Source organism: Rutidosis leptorrhynchoides, chromosome 2 (genome assembly GCF_046630445.1).
Source record: "Rutidosis leptorrhynchoides isolate AG116_Rl617_1_P2 chromosome 2, CSIRO_AGI_Rlap_v1, whole genome shotgun sequence".
Lineage (NCBI taxonomy): Eukaryota > Viridiplantae > Streptophyta > Magnoliopsida > Asterales > Asteraceae > Rutidosis > Rutidosis leptorrhynchoides.
Genome location: NC_092334.1, coordinates 243865035 through 243878648, shown reverse-complemented (window position 1 = coordinate 243878648; position 13614 = coordinate 243865035).

Sequence of the window (13614 nt, the reverse complement as noted above, 5' to 3'; positions counted from 1 at the left end):
TAAGAAAGATTTCTTGAGGTTGGATGATCACTCAAAGTGGATTTGCAAGATTGGAAGTAAGCTAGCAAACTTGGAAGTGTTGTTGGTGTGTTCTTGAGTAGTTATTTTATAACTTGGTTTATGTATGGATTTATGAACTAGATTGAGATAGATTTTGTTGAAAATGATGAAGAACACTTAGAACAAAGGAAGAACACTTGAGAGAGAGTAATTTGATTTAAGAAAATTGCAAAGTGAAAGTGTTTGTGAGCTCCCTCATTCACGTGAACTTAGACTCTCCATATAGGCTCCTTTAGTTTGTAATTTTGTGAGATATTTCATGCTAGATGTTAAATGATGGTTCCCACATGGTTAGGTGACTCACATGGGCTGCTAAGAGATGATCATTGGAGTGTATATACCTGATCATTGGAGTGTATATACCAATAGTAAATACATTTAGAAGCTGTGTATTGTACGAGTACAAATACGAGTGCATACGAGTAGAATTGTTGATGAAAATGAATGAGAATGTAATTGTAAGCATTTTTGTTATGTAGAAGTACTTTGATAAGTGTCTTGAAGTCTTTAAAAAGTGTATGAATACATATTAAAACACTACATGTATATACATTTTAACTGAGTCATTAAGTCATCGTTAGTCGTTACATGTAAGTGTTGTTTTGAAACCTTTAGGTTAACGATCATGTTAAATGTTGTTAACCCATTATTTATTATATCTAAAGATATGTTAAATTATTACATTATCATGATATTATGATGTATTAATATATCTTAATATGATATATATATATATATATATATATATATATATATATACATTTAAATGTCGTTACAACGATAATCGTTACATATATGCCTCGTTTGGAAATCCTTAAGTTAGTAGTCTTGTTTTTACATATGTAGTTCATTGTTAATATACTTAATTATATGTTTACTTATCATAATATCATGTCAACTATATATATATATATATCCATATATATGACATCATATAGTTTTTACAAGTTATAACGTTCGTGAATCACCGGTCAACTTGGGTGGTCAATTTTCTATATGAAACCTATTTCAAATAATCAAGTCTTAACTAGTTTGATTGCTTAACATGTTGGAAACACTTAATCATGTAAATATCAATTTCATTTAATATATATAAACATGAAAAAGTTCGGGTCACTACAGTACCTACCCGTTAAATAAATTTCGTCCCGAAATTTTAAGTAGTTGGAGGTGTTGATGTATCTTCTGGAAATAAGTGCGGGTATTTCTTCTTCATCTGATCTTCTCATTCCCAGGTGAACTCAGGTCCTCTACGAGCATTCCATCGAACTTTAACAATTGGTATCTTGTATTGCTTAGGTCTTTTAACTTCACGATCCATTATTTCGACGGGTTCTTCGATGAATTAAAGTTTTTCGTTGATTTGGATTTCGTCTAACGGGATAGTGAGATCTTCTTTAGCAAAACACTTCTTCAAATTTGAGACATGGAAAGTGTTATGTACAGCCGCGAGTTGTTGAGGTAATTCAATTCGGTAAGTAACTGGTCCGACACGATCAATAATCTTGAATGGTCCAATACCTTGGATTTAATTTCCCCCGTTTACCAAATCGAACAACGCCTTTCCAAGATGCAAATTTAAGCATGACCATCTCTCCAATTTCAAATTCTACATCTTTTCTTTTAATGTCAGCGTAGCTCTTTTGTCGACTTTGGGCGGTTTTCAACCGTTGTTGAATTTTGATGATCTTCTCGGTAGTTTCTTGTATTATCTCCAGACCCGTAATCTGTCTATCCCCCACTTCACTCCAACAAATCGGAGACATGCACTTTTTACCATAAAGTGCTTCAAACGGCACCATCTCATTGCTTGAATGGTAGTTATTGTTGTAGGAAAATTCTGCTAACGGAAGGTGTCGATCCCAACTGTTTCCGAAATCAATAACACATGCTCATAGCATGTCTTCAAGTATTTGTATCGTCCTTTCGCTATGCCCATCATTTTGTGGATGATAGGCAGTACTCATGTCTAGAGAGTTCCTAATGCTTGATGTAATGTCTGCCAGAATCTTGAAATAAATCTGCCATCCCTATCAGAGATAATAGAGATTGGTATTCCATGTCTGCAGACGACTTCCTTCAAATACAGTCGTGCTAACTTCTTCATCTTGTCATCTTCTCTTATTGGCAGGAAGTGTACTGATTTGGTGAGACGATCAACTATTACCCAAATAGTATCAAAACCACTTGCAGTCCTTGGTAATTTAGTGATGAAATCCATGGTAATGTTTTCCCATTTCCATTCTGGGATTTCGGGTTATTGAAGTAGACCTGATGGTTTTTGATGCTCAGCTTTGACCTTAGAACACGTCAAATATTCTCCTACGTATTTAGCAACATCGGCTTTCATAACCGGCCACCAAAAATGTTTCTTAAGATCCTTGTACATCTTTCACGTTCCAGGATATATTGAGTATCTGGTTTTATGAGCTTCTCTAAGTACCATTTCTCTCATATCTCTAAATTTTGGTACCCAAATTCTTTCAGCCCTATACCGGGTTCAGTCTTCCCGAATATTAAGATGCTTCTCCGATCCTTTGGGTATTTCATCCTTTAAATTTCCCTCTTTTAAAACTCCTTGTTGCGCCTCCTTTATTTGAGTAGTTAGGTTAGTGTGAATCATTATATTCATAGCTTTTACACGAATGGGTTCTCTGTCCTTTCTGCTCAAGATGTCGGCTACCACATTTGCCTTCCCAGGGTGGTAACGAATCTCAAAGTCATAATCATTCAACAATTCAATCCACATGCGCTGCCTCATGTTCAGTTATTTCTGATTAAATATGTGTTGAAGACTTTTGTGGTCGGTATATATAATACTTTTGACCCCATATAAGTAGTGCCTCCAAGTCTTTAACGTAAAAATAACCGTGCCTAATTCCAAATCATGCGTCGTATAATTCTGCTCGTGAATCTTCAATTGTCTAGACAACCGAGACCTTGCTTTGAGGCGTCACAATATATCACAAAATCATCACTCCCTTCAGGTAATGACAATATAAGTGCCGTAGTTTACTTTTTCTGTAACAATTGAAACGCTTTCTCTTGTTCATCTTTCCATTCAAATTTCTTCCCTTTATGCGTTAATGCAGTCAAGGGTTTTGCTATTTTGGAAAAATCTTGGATGAATCTTCTGTAGTAACCAGCTAGTCCTAAAAATTAGCGTATATGTTTTGCAATTTTCGGGGTTTCCACTTTTCAATGGTTTCAATCTTTGCTGGATCCACCTGAATACCTTCTTTGTTCACTATATGATTGAGGAATTGAACTTCTTCTAATCAAATTGCACACTTTGAAAACTTAGCGTACAGTTTTTCTTTCCTTAACAACTCTAGCACTTTTCTCAAATGTTCTTCATGCTCTTGGTCATTCTTTGAGTAAATAAGTATATCATCGATGAAAACAATGAAAAACTTGTCAAGGTATGGTCCATACACTCGGTTCATGGGGTCCATGAACACAGCTGGTGCGTTAGTCAACCCAAACGGCATAACCATAAACTCGTAATGACCGTAACGTGTCCTAAAAGCAGTCTTTGGAATATCATCCTCCTTCACCCGCATTTGATGATACCCAGAATGTAAATCAATTTTTGAATAAACTGACGAGCCTTGTAGTTGATCAAATAAGTCGTCGATTCTCGGAAGTGGATAACAGTTCTTGATGGTAAGTTTATTCAACTCTCGGTAGTCGATACACAACCTAAATTTACCATCCTTCTTCTTGACAAACAAAACAGGAGCTCCCCACGGTGATGTGCTTGGTCGAATGAAACCACTCTCTAAAAGTTCCTGTAACTGACTTTGTAATTCTTTCATTTCGCTGGGTGCGAGTCTGTATGGAGCACGAGCTATTGGTGCTGCTCCTGGTACAAGGTCTATTTTAAATTCAATGGATCGATATGGGGGTAATCCTGGTAATTCTTTCAGAAATACATCCGGAAATTCTTTTGCGACGAGAACATCACTGATGTTCTTTTCTTCGGGTTTAACTTCCTTGATATGTGCTAGAATGACGTAACAACCTTTTCTTATTAGTTTTTGCGCCTTCAAACTACTAATAAGATTTAATTTCGCATTGTTCTTTTCTCCGTACACCATTAAAGGTTTTCCTTTTTCACGCATAATGCGAATCGCATTTTTGTAACAAAGGACCTCTGCACTCACCTTTTTCAACCAGTCCATGCCAATTATTACATCAAAACTCCCAAACTCAACTGCTATTAAATCGATTTTAAACGTTTCATCCCCCAGTTTAATTTCTCTATCCCGACATATATTATCTGCTGAAATTAATTTACCGTTTGCTAATTCGAGTAAAAATTTACTATCCAAAGGTGTCAATAGACAACTTAATTTTGCACAAAAATCTCTATTCATATAGCTTCTATCCGCACCCGAATCAAATAAAACATAAGCAAATTTATTATCAATAAGAAACGTACCCGTAACAAGCTTCGGGTCTTCCTTCGCTTCTGCCGTATTAATATTGAAAACTCTTCTCCGGCCCTGCCCATTAGTATTCCCCTGATTCGGGCAATTACTTCTAATGTGGCTCGGTTTTCTACATCCATAACAAAAAAAGGCGGCATTACTTGTTTCACCACTATTTGTTCCTTTAGTTCTGTTAAACTTTGGTCCGTAGACCTCACACTTTTTCGCATCATGGCCAGTTCTTTTACACTTGGTGCAAAATGTCGTGCATAACTCATTCTGGTGGTACTCTTCACACCTTTCGCATTTTTGGTTTTTGTTGCCATTGTTGTTGTTGAGATTGTTGTTGGGATTTTTATTGTTGTTGAAACGATTGTTGTAGTTGTTGTTGTTGGGACGTTTGTTGTAGTTATTGTTAGGATTGCGGTTATTATTGCGATTGTTGTTGCGGTTGTTATGATTGTTATTGTGATTATGGTTGTGATTGTTGTTGTTATATTGGTGACCCTTGTCACTGGTTTCTTCCCACTTTCTCTTGAGTTGTTTCGTGTTGGCTTCTTCGGCCGCCTGCTCTTTAATTCTTCCTTTAATTTGATTTATAAGTTTATGAGCCATTCGACTTTCCTTTTGTATGGAAGCGGGCTCGTGTGAACTCACATCTTCTTTAATCCTTACTGGTAACCTTTTTACAAACGCGTCGATCTTCTCGTCTTCATCTTCGAACTCTCCCGGACACAATAGGCACAACTCTGTGAATCGTCGTTCATATGTGGTAATGTCGAACCCTTGTGTTCGTAACTCCCTAAGTTCTACCTTGAGCTTATTGACTTCATTTCTAGGATGGTACTGCTCGTTTATCAATTGCTTGAATGCCGACCACGGTAGTGCGTAAGCAGCATTTTGTTCTACCTGTTCAAGATAGGTGTTCCACCATGTTAACGCAGTACCTATGAAGGTATGCGTAGCGTACTTAACTTTGTCCTCTTCAGTACACTTACTTATGGAAAACACCGATTCGACTTTCTCGGTCCACCGTTTCAATCCAGTTGGTCCTTCGGTTCCATCAAATTCCAAAGGTTTGCAGGCAGTGAATTCTTTGTAGGAGCATCCTACACGATTTCTTGTAAAATTAGTTCCACTGCTAGATCCAGAGTTATTGTTATCTTGCATTGTAGCCTGTATTACGGCTATGTTCACAGCAAGGAAAACACGAAAATCTTCCTCAGTCATGTTCAAGTTCTGACGAGTCGTCGTTGCCATTTCCTTCAAAAATAGCCAAAAGAATTGAGTTAATCATATAGAATTTAAGAGTAGTCAATAGTATTTCGTAGCATTATATGAACTTATTTATAAAAGCTTTTTCTTCATATTAGCATTTTATAGTTTTAATTCGGGTAATACCTACCCGTTAAGTTCATACTTACTAGCTACTATACAACTCAACTACTACACTTCTATATGAAAAACTTATTACAATAATATTTCGCGTTCAAACTTTATATAAAATTTTACAAACTTATAATACCACTATTATACATATAGGTTGAAATATAACACATAATCACTTTGCTACTCGGTAGCTATAAAGGTAATTCTAGTTAATACGCAAGTTGTTCAGCAAAAGAACTAAAGACACGTAATGCATAAGTCTAGAAACAAGTCATGCATTCTGGTTTTACTAAGACGACTTCCCATCCTTGGTCTTGTGGAAAGTAACCGTTATGACCATTGGCTAGGCAGCATGTTGTAATGTCGTCAAAAGGACGAGGGTTTTGTATTGCCCAACAGCCTCGTAGCAATCTAAAAACCTTGTTTCTTACCCCAACTACCGAGTCTGTCACTTGTGAGAATGTTTTATTTAAAAGTTGCAACCCAATGTTCTTTTTCTCAATTTGATGAGAAGCGAACATAATTAACCCGTAAGCATAACATGCTTCTTTATGTTGCATGTTAGAAGCTCTTTCTAAAGAATGGAGTCCTATGTTGGGATATGTTGAGTCAAAATAGGTTAGTAACTCGTAACGTAAAATTGCATCTGGGTTTCCCGCACTAAATGCTTTAAAGAAAACTTGGCGTAACTTAAAGTCTCCCCAATGTGATATACCCCATCTTTCAAAGGAAAGCCTTTTATATACTAAGGCATGCCTGGAATGTCTTTCAAACGTTTGACAAACTAATTTTGTCGTAACTAATTGTGCTGATGAATTCTGCCCGACTCTAGGCAAGATTTCATCAATCATATCTCCTGGTAGGTCTTCTAAAATTTTTCGTTGTCTATCCTTAACGTCCATTATGTGTTTTTATACTGTAAAATAGACAAGGATTAGATTCGTAAAAGATAATTAACAAACAATACAAGCAATTTTTACATAGAACATAAAAGTACAAGCACACTACAATACATATAATACACAACATGATTACAACCCTCTAATCCGAATCACTGGTTTCTTCTTCTTCGGACTTTTTTCGTTTTCCTAATTTTCTAGGGATATATGGTGCTCCTCTAATACGAGCCGTCATTTTCCACAATGGTTTAGAAAAAACTGGTGGTTTAGAGGTTCCCGGGTTATTGTTACAAATTTAGGAGATACGGATGTTGCCGATACATATAATGTTCATCGGGGTTGGAATCAGGTTTCTCTATTTTTACACCTTTTCCCTTATTATTTTCTTTTGCTATATTAAATTGGGTCGAAGTAATTTCTATAACATCATCGGAATCCTCATCGGGATCCGATTCATCGGAAAATTGGTAATCTTCCCAATATATTGCTTCCACGGCAAAAACACCATTGACCATTTTTAACTTTGGTCCGTTGGTTGAGGATTTTCTTTTATTTAAACGATTTACAGTAGGTATAAATATTTCTTCCTCCGGAACCTCTTCTTCTTCCGGTTCTTCCTCTTCCGGTTCCTCCTATTCCGGTTCCTCCTCTTCCAGTTCCTCTTCTTTCGATTCCTCCTCTTCCAGTTCCTCCTCTTCCGTTTATTCTTCGGGAATTTGTGAATCTTCCCAAATTATATTCGACTCTTCATTATTATTAGGTGAGTCGATGGGATTTGTACTAGTGGTAGACATATATTACACAATATCAAAAACATTAAGAGGTTAATATATCACATAATATTTATATGTTAATAATATATAATTTCCAACAAAAGTGTTAAGCAATCGTTTTTAAATAAAACACGGTCGAAGTCCAGACTCACTAATGTATCCTAACAAACTCGATAAGACACACTAATGCAAATTTCTGGTTCTCTAAGACCAACGCTCGGATACCAACTGAAATGTCCCGTTCATATTGATTATAAATGTTCCATATTAATTGATTTCGTCGCGAGGTTTTGACCTCTATATGAGACGTTTTTCAAAGACTGCATTCATTTTTAAAACAACCATAACCTTTATTTTATCGATAAAGGTTTAAAAAGCATTACGTAGATTATCAAATAATGATAATCTAAAATATACCGTTTACACACGACCATTACATAATGGTTTACAATAAGAATATATTACATCAAAAATAAGTTTCTTGAATGCAGCTTTTACACAATATCATACAAGCATGGACTCCAAATCTTGTCCTTATTTTAGTATGCAACAGTGGAAGCTCTTAATAATTACTTGAGAATAAACATGCTTAAAACGTCAACAAAAATGTTGGTGAGTTATAGGTTTAACCTATATATTATCAAATCATAACAATAGACCACAAGATTTCATATTTCAATATACTGAAGGTATTTCATATGCCCGAAAGACATATTAAATTAATGTGCTAACATGTTATGATCCAAGTCGGGTCATACCCAATAACAAACTTGCCGACACCTTATTCGTATTTGATCTTAACGATTGAATCATTGATTAAATACGCGACACCTGAATTTTAAGGAAAAGGTTTCTTAAATAATATTACTTGATATGTTTATATAAGTTATGGAATAACTATGTAACAAGGATTTAATTATTTATAGGTTAAATAATTTATTAAGTTATGTTACATTTTATAAAATTGGTTTTACAAAATATACATAACAAATAATATACAAGTTTATAAAATGTGTTTTATAAAATCATGTTTTATAAAAACTGATTTTATAAATTCAGTTTTTATATTCCACAAGTATATTATATGTGTTTAAATGGTAGTGGCATGGGGAGTTTAAGAACATGCACAAGATTCTTCATTGAAAGTGACATACTTTTCCAAGTCTCTATAAGCATGCTACTTGACTAAATGCCATACCACACATGCAAAGATGTCAAGTTTTAGTGCAAAAAAAAAAAACTGCTTCTGCGGCTGTTTTCAGCCGTGGCCTTTGAGGGTCAAAAGGAAGATCATTTTCTTCTTTGCAAGCTAGTTTTTCAAGTGTTAATTAATCCTAACATAAGTACTAGGTGTTGGTATCAAGTTTGGGGAATAATCTCTTGAGGTTTCATGCTTTTGAGGCTTGCATTCTCATCATCTTTTCAACCTACTACTGTCCCGAAAATTGGGTGTAATAGCAAAGGGTTTTGAGCTTGTTCAAAGGTGATTAAGGGTCTTAATTCCTAACAAGTTTAAGGGTGGTGTTGGTACTCAATAGCTTGAGGTTCTATCATCTTCTTGTTCTTCAATATCACCCTCAATTAACTTGAGGAGGTAATAATCTTCTTCTTATACTTGTTTTATATGTAAGCATGATTCATGACTTGATATTAATATGGAATTTAACTTAATGATTAAACAAATAAACATGAACTTATATTCATGCTTTCGCTTTCTTTAAATCATAAAAATGGTTTTATGAACATGTTTTTTTAAGAACATGTTGTTTATTAAAGTTGTTAAATTCCATCAATGGTATCTAGAGCCGAAGTCTATGGATTATGCTTCTTTTATTGTCTTTAAACCCACTATATTTGCATTCCAAGTACATGCATGAAAATGGAATACAAAAATTGTCTAGTTTGGGAGGGTGGATGGATTTGGCCGAATTCTTGGAGGATCCAAAATGGGTTTTGGTTCTTCCATTTTGGTCATTTTGTTGTATGTTGAAGTTCACAATCAAGCCTTGACCTTTTTGTTTGAATGGTTGCATGTTTGGATGATTATTAATAATTCATTTGGTATGTAATATTAATTCATTCATGTGGTTGTAATATTCATTCAATTTGGTTTGTAATTATATTATTTTGGTTATGTAATTTATTTTATTTGGTATGTAAAATAGATTAGGTTGTAATTTCATTTTTTTAGACAAAATGTATTAGGATATATTTTGTAAAATGATGAAGATAATGAAGACTTGAAGAACACAAGAAGAAGCATTTGGATGCAAGATTAAGTGGGAGATTTAAGATCTCCTACTTTGTGTTATAACCCCTTAACCGGTGGCATTTGTTTTCTACTAAACAAATGTCCACCAAAATGGCTTGATTGTGAACATATTGTTTTGAATGCTTGGTTGTTTATTGTATAATTGTGGATTGTATGTTTGTATGCTACAAGTTAATCACACAAGTTAACAACAAACAAAACTACAATTTAATTGGTTAAATTAGACGTTATTAACTACATGCAAAATGACAATTTAAATGGTTAAATTGAAATGGCAAAAGGACATTAATAAATGGTTATTAAGAACACTAAAAGGATCACACATATAAAATGGTTTAAATCATGTAATTGGCTTAATTACAAGACTTGAAAATGGATTTCAAATGAACCATACACTAAATGCATGTTGGTGTATGGCATAAAAGTTTTCTCAAACTAGAATTAATGAAAACTTAAAATCCCTTAATCAACAAGGCAAACAAGTTAAACGCCATCCTTTTATGTGACACTTAAAAATATTAGGGAACTCATAATGGGATAAAGGTCACCTAACCGTTATGAGCAAACTAATATGATTAAAGTGAATTTCGCATACTTGTGGGATAAAGGTCACCTAACCACTTGTATGTTAAATTTACATGTTTACACAAGTAGGACGACTTGATTTGGGAATCATGAACTTAGGGTTACCGAAGCATGAGGAACAAATAGGCGTTGATGGAATAAATATGCCATACAAAAGGATTGCATGATTCCATAACTTAGAAGTTACAAAAGGATTGCAATTGTCATATAATGACTACCTAGCTAAATCAAATGACAGGATAAAGGTCACCTAACCAAAATTTGGTGTACCGTTGGATTCTAAAATTTAATAAATATCAATTGGATTTAAAGGGTATTGATTGTTAAATTAAAATTGATACTTAAACAACTTTGTTAAATTTTGTAGATGGCTGCCAATAAAAACAACAACATTCCAAACGCACCTATCAACTTTAACAACCTATCGTTGAGGTCAATCCTCGAAAAAGAAAAACTCAACCATACGAACTTCATGGATTGGTTCCGCAATCTAAGAATTGTCCTCAACCTTGAGGATAGGGCGTATGTGTTGGAAGACCCCATTCCTGATCAACCGGACGAGGATGATATGGAAGGCATGGCTTATTGGGAGAAATATTGCACCGATTCGTTGCAAGTTTCTTGCCTAATACTTGGGACTATGATACCCGAAATTCAAAAGGATTTCGAGCATCATAGTGCATACGACATGATCACATAGTTGAAGGAGATGTTCCTTCAACAAGCTCGTGTCAAGCGCTTTGAAACGGTCCGAGCGCTTCATGCATGTCGGATGGATGACACCCAATCCGTTTCATCTTATGTCCTTAAGATGAAAAGCCTGATTGATCGAGCAAACCATCTAAATTGCAACGTGTCTAATGAATTAGCCACGGACCTTATCCTTAACTCATTGTAAAAGAGGTTTGACACATTCGTGTTAAACTATAACATGCATGGTTGGGATAAAAGCATTGGCGAATTACATGCCATGTTTAGGACGGTAGAAGCAAGCATGGGTAAAAGGGCTTCACCCGTGTTTACGATCAATGAAGGCGGGTCCAAAAACAATAACTCTTCTAAGCCAAAGGCAACTAAGAGGAAAGGACCCGCCTACCAAGGAAAGGGCAAGGGAAAGGGGAAGATGGTTACCCCAACCAACAACAAAAAGAAGCAAAAGGTTGCTGGTAAAGCTAACCCCAAGGAAGATCCGTGTTTTGGTTGCAGTGAGATGGGTCACTGGAAATGCAACTGTCTGATCTACCTTAAGGAGTTGAAGGAAAAGAGGGATGCAGGGCAAACCTCAGGTAATGTATATATGGTATACATTGAGCTTAGTATTACTTCTTCTAATACATGGGTATTAGACACAGGATGTGGAACTCACATTTGCAATTCTTTGTAGGGGTTCAAAAGAAGTGATCAAGATGCGGGAACAACAAGTCTCTTCATGGGAAATGTAGCAAGGGTGCAAGCGAAAGCTCAAGGAGACTTTGTTTTAAAGCTTCCAAGTGGTTTGGAGCTTACTTTAAAAAATGTTTGTATGCACCCGATTTATCACAAAACATTATTTCTGTATCCCGTTTGAAACAATATGGTTTTAATCTTAATTTCATTAATGATGATATCCATGTTTCTTTAGATAATGTGTTCTATTTCAAGGCTTTGTCTTCGAATGGTATTTATGAATTGGTTCATGATGACACATCATACAATAGCTCAATGTTCCATGCAAACACCAAGAAACTCAAAAGGGATTTGAGTGATTCCTACGTATGGCATTAATGCCTTGGTCATATAAACAAGAATCGAATGCATACACTTCAAAAGAATGGACTTTTGAAATCAAATGAACTAGACTCGTTTGATGTATGTGAATCTTGTTTACAAGGCAAAATGACTAAAGCACCTTTCAAATGGACCTATGAAAGGGCTAAAGACTTATTAGGATTAATACATTCGGATGTATGTGGACCTTTTAAGCCCATGACTAGGAAAGGTGAAAAATACTTCGTTACTTTCATTGATGACTTTAGTCGTTTCGGATATGTGTACTTGTTAAGACATAAGGACGAAACTTTTGAAGCATTCAAGGAATATCAAAACGAAGTACAAAATCAACGCAATAAGACAATCAAGGTACTTCGTACCGATAGAGGAGGTGAATACCTAAGCGATGCTTTCCAAGATCATCTTAGAAGTTGTGGGATTATCTCGCAACTTACTCCACCCGGGACACCACAGCTTAATGGTGTGTCCGAAAGGAGGAACTGAACCCTAATGGATATGGTTCGATCTATGATGGCTAGAAGCTCGTTACCTCTATCATTCTGGGGTTATTATCTATGCTCCGCAGCTCGTATTCTAAATATGGCCCCAACCAAGAAAGTGAAACGAACTCCTCATGAGATGTGGTTTGGAAAACCTCCATCTCTATCATACTTCAAGGTATGGGGATGTGAAGCTTATCCTAAGCGTTACGTCCTTAATAAGTTGAATGCTTAATCCACGAAGTGTATCTTCATAGGATATCCCAAGGATGATATGGGATACTATTTCTATGATCCAACCGAGCAAAATGTATTTGTTGCTCGAAAGGCTGAATTCCTTGAAACTAAGTTCCTATTGGAAGGAAATAGTGAAAGGAAGATAGATCTTAAAGAGGTTCAAGGTCAAGTAGATGATACACAATTGGTTGATGCTAGCACTCAACATGAAAATATTGAGAATGATCAAATAGATGATCAAAATACACAAGACGTTCGCAGATCTGGTAGGATTAGTAATCCTCCTGAGAGATATGGGTTTCTCATGGATGGTTGCTATGTGGTTGATTTGGATGAACCAACAAACTACCAAGATGCTTTATCAAGGATTGATAAAGATAAATGGCAGGAAGCCATGAACGCTGAGATGCAATCCATGTATGACAACCAAGTTTGGGAACTTGTTGAACAACCTACTGGCTCAAGGCTAGTTGATTGTAAATGGCTTTCAAAATGAAAACCGACATACATGGAAACTTGGATACATATAAAGCTAGACTTGTAGCAAAAGGTTTCACTCAAACTCAAGGGGTTGACTATGATGAAACTTTTTCGCCTGTGGCAATGCTAAAGTCTATTAGGATATTACTTGCCATTGCTGCTCATTATGATTATGAAATATGGCAAATGGATGTCAACACCGCTTTCCTGAATGGGCATCTTGAGGAAGATGTCTAT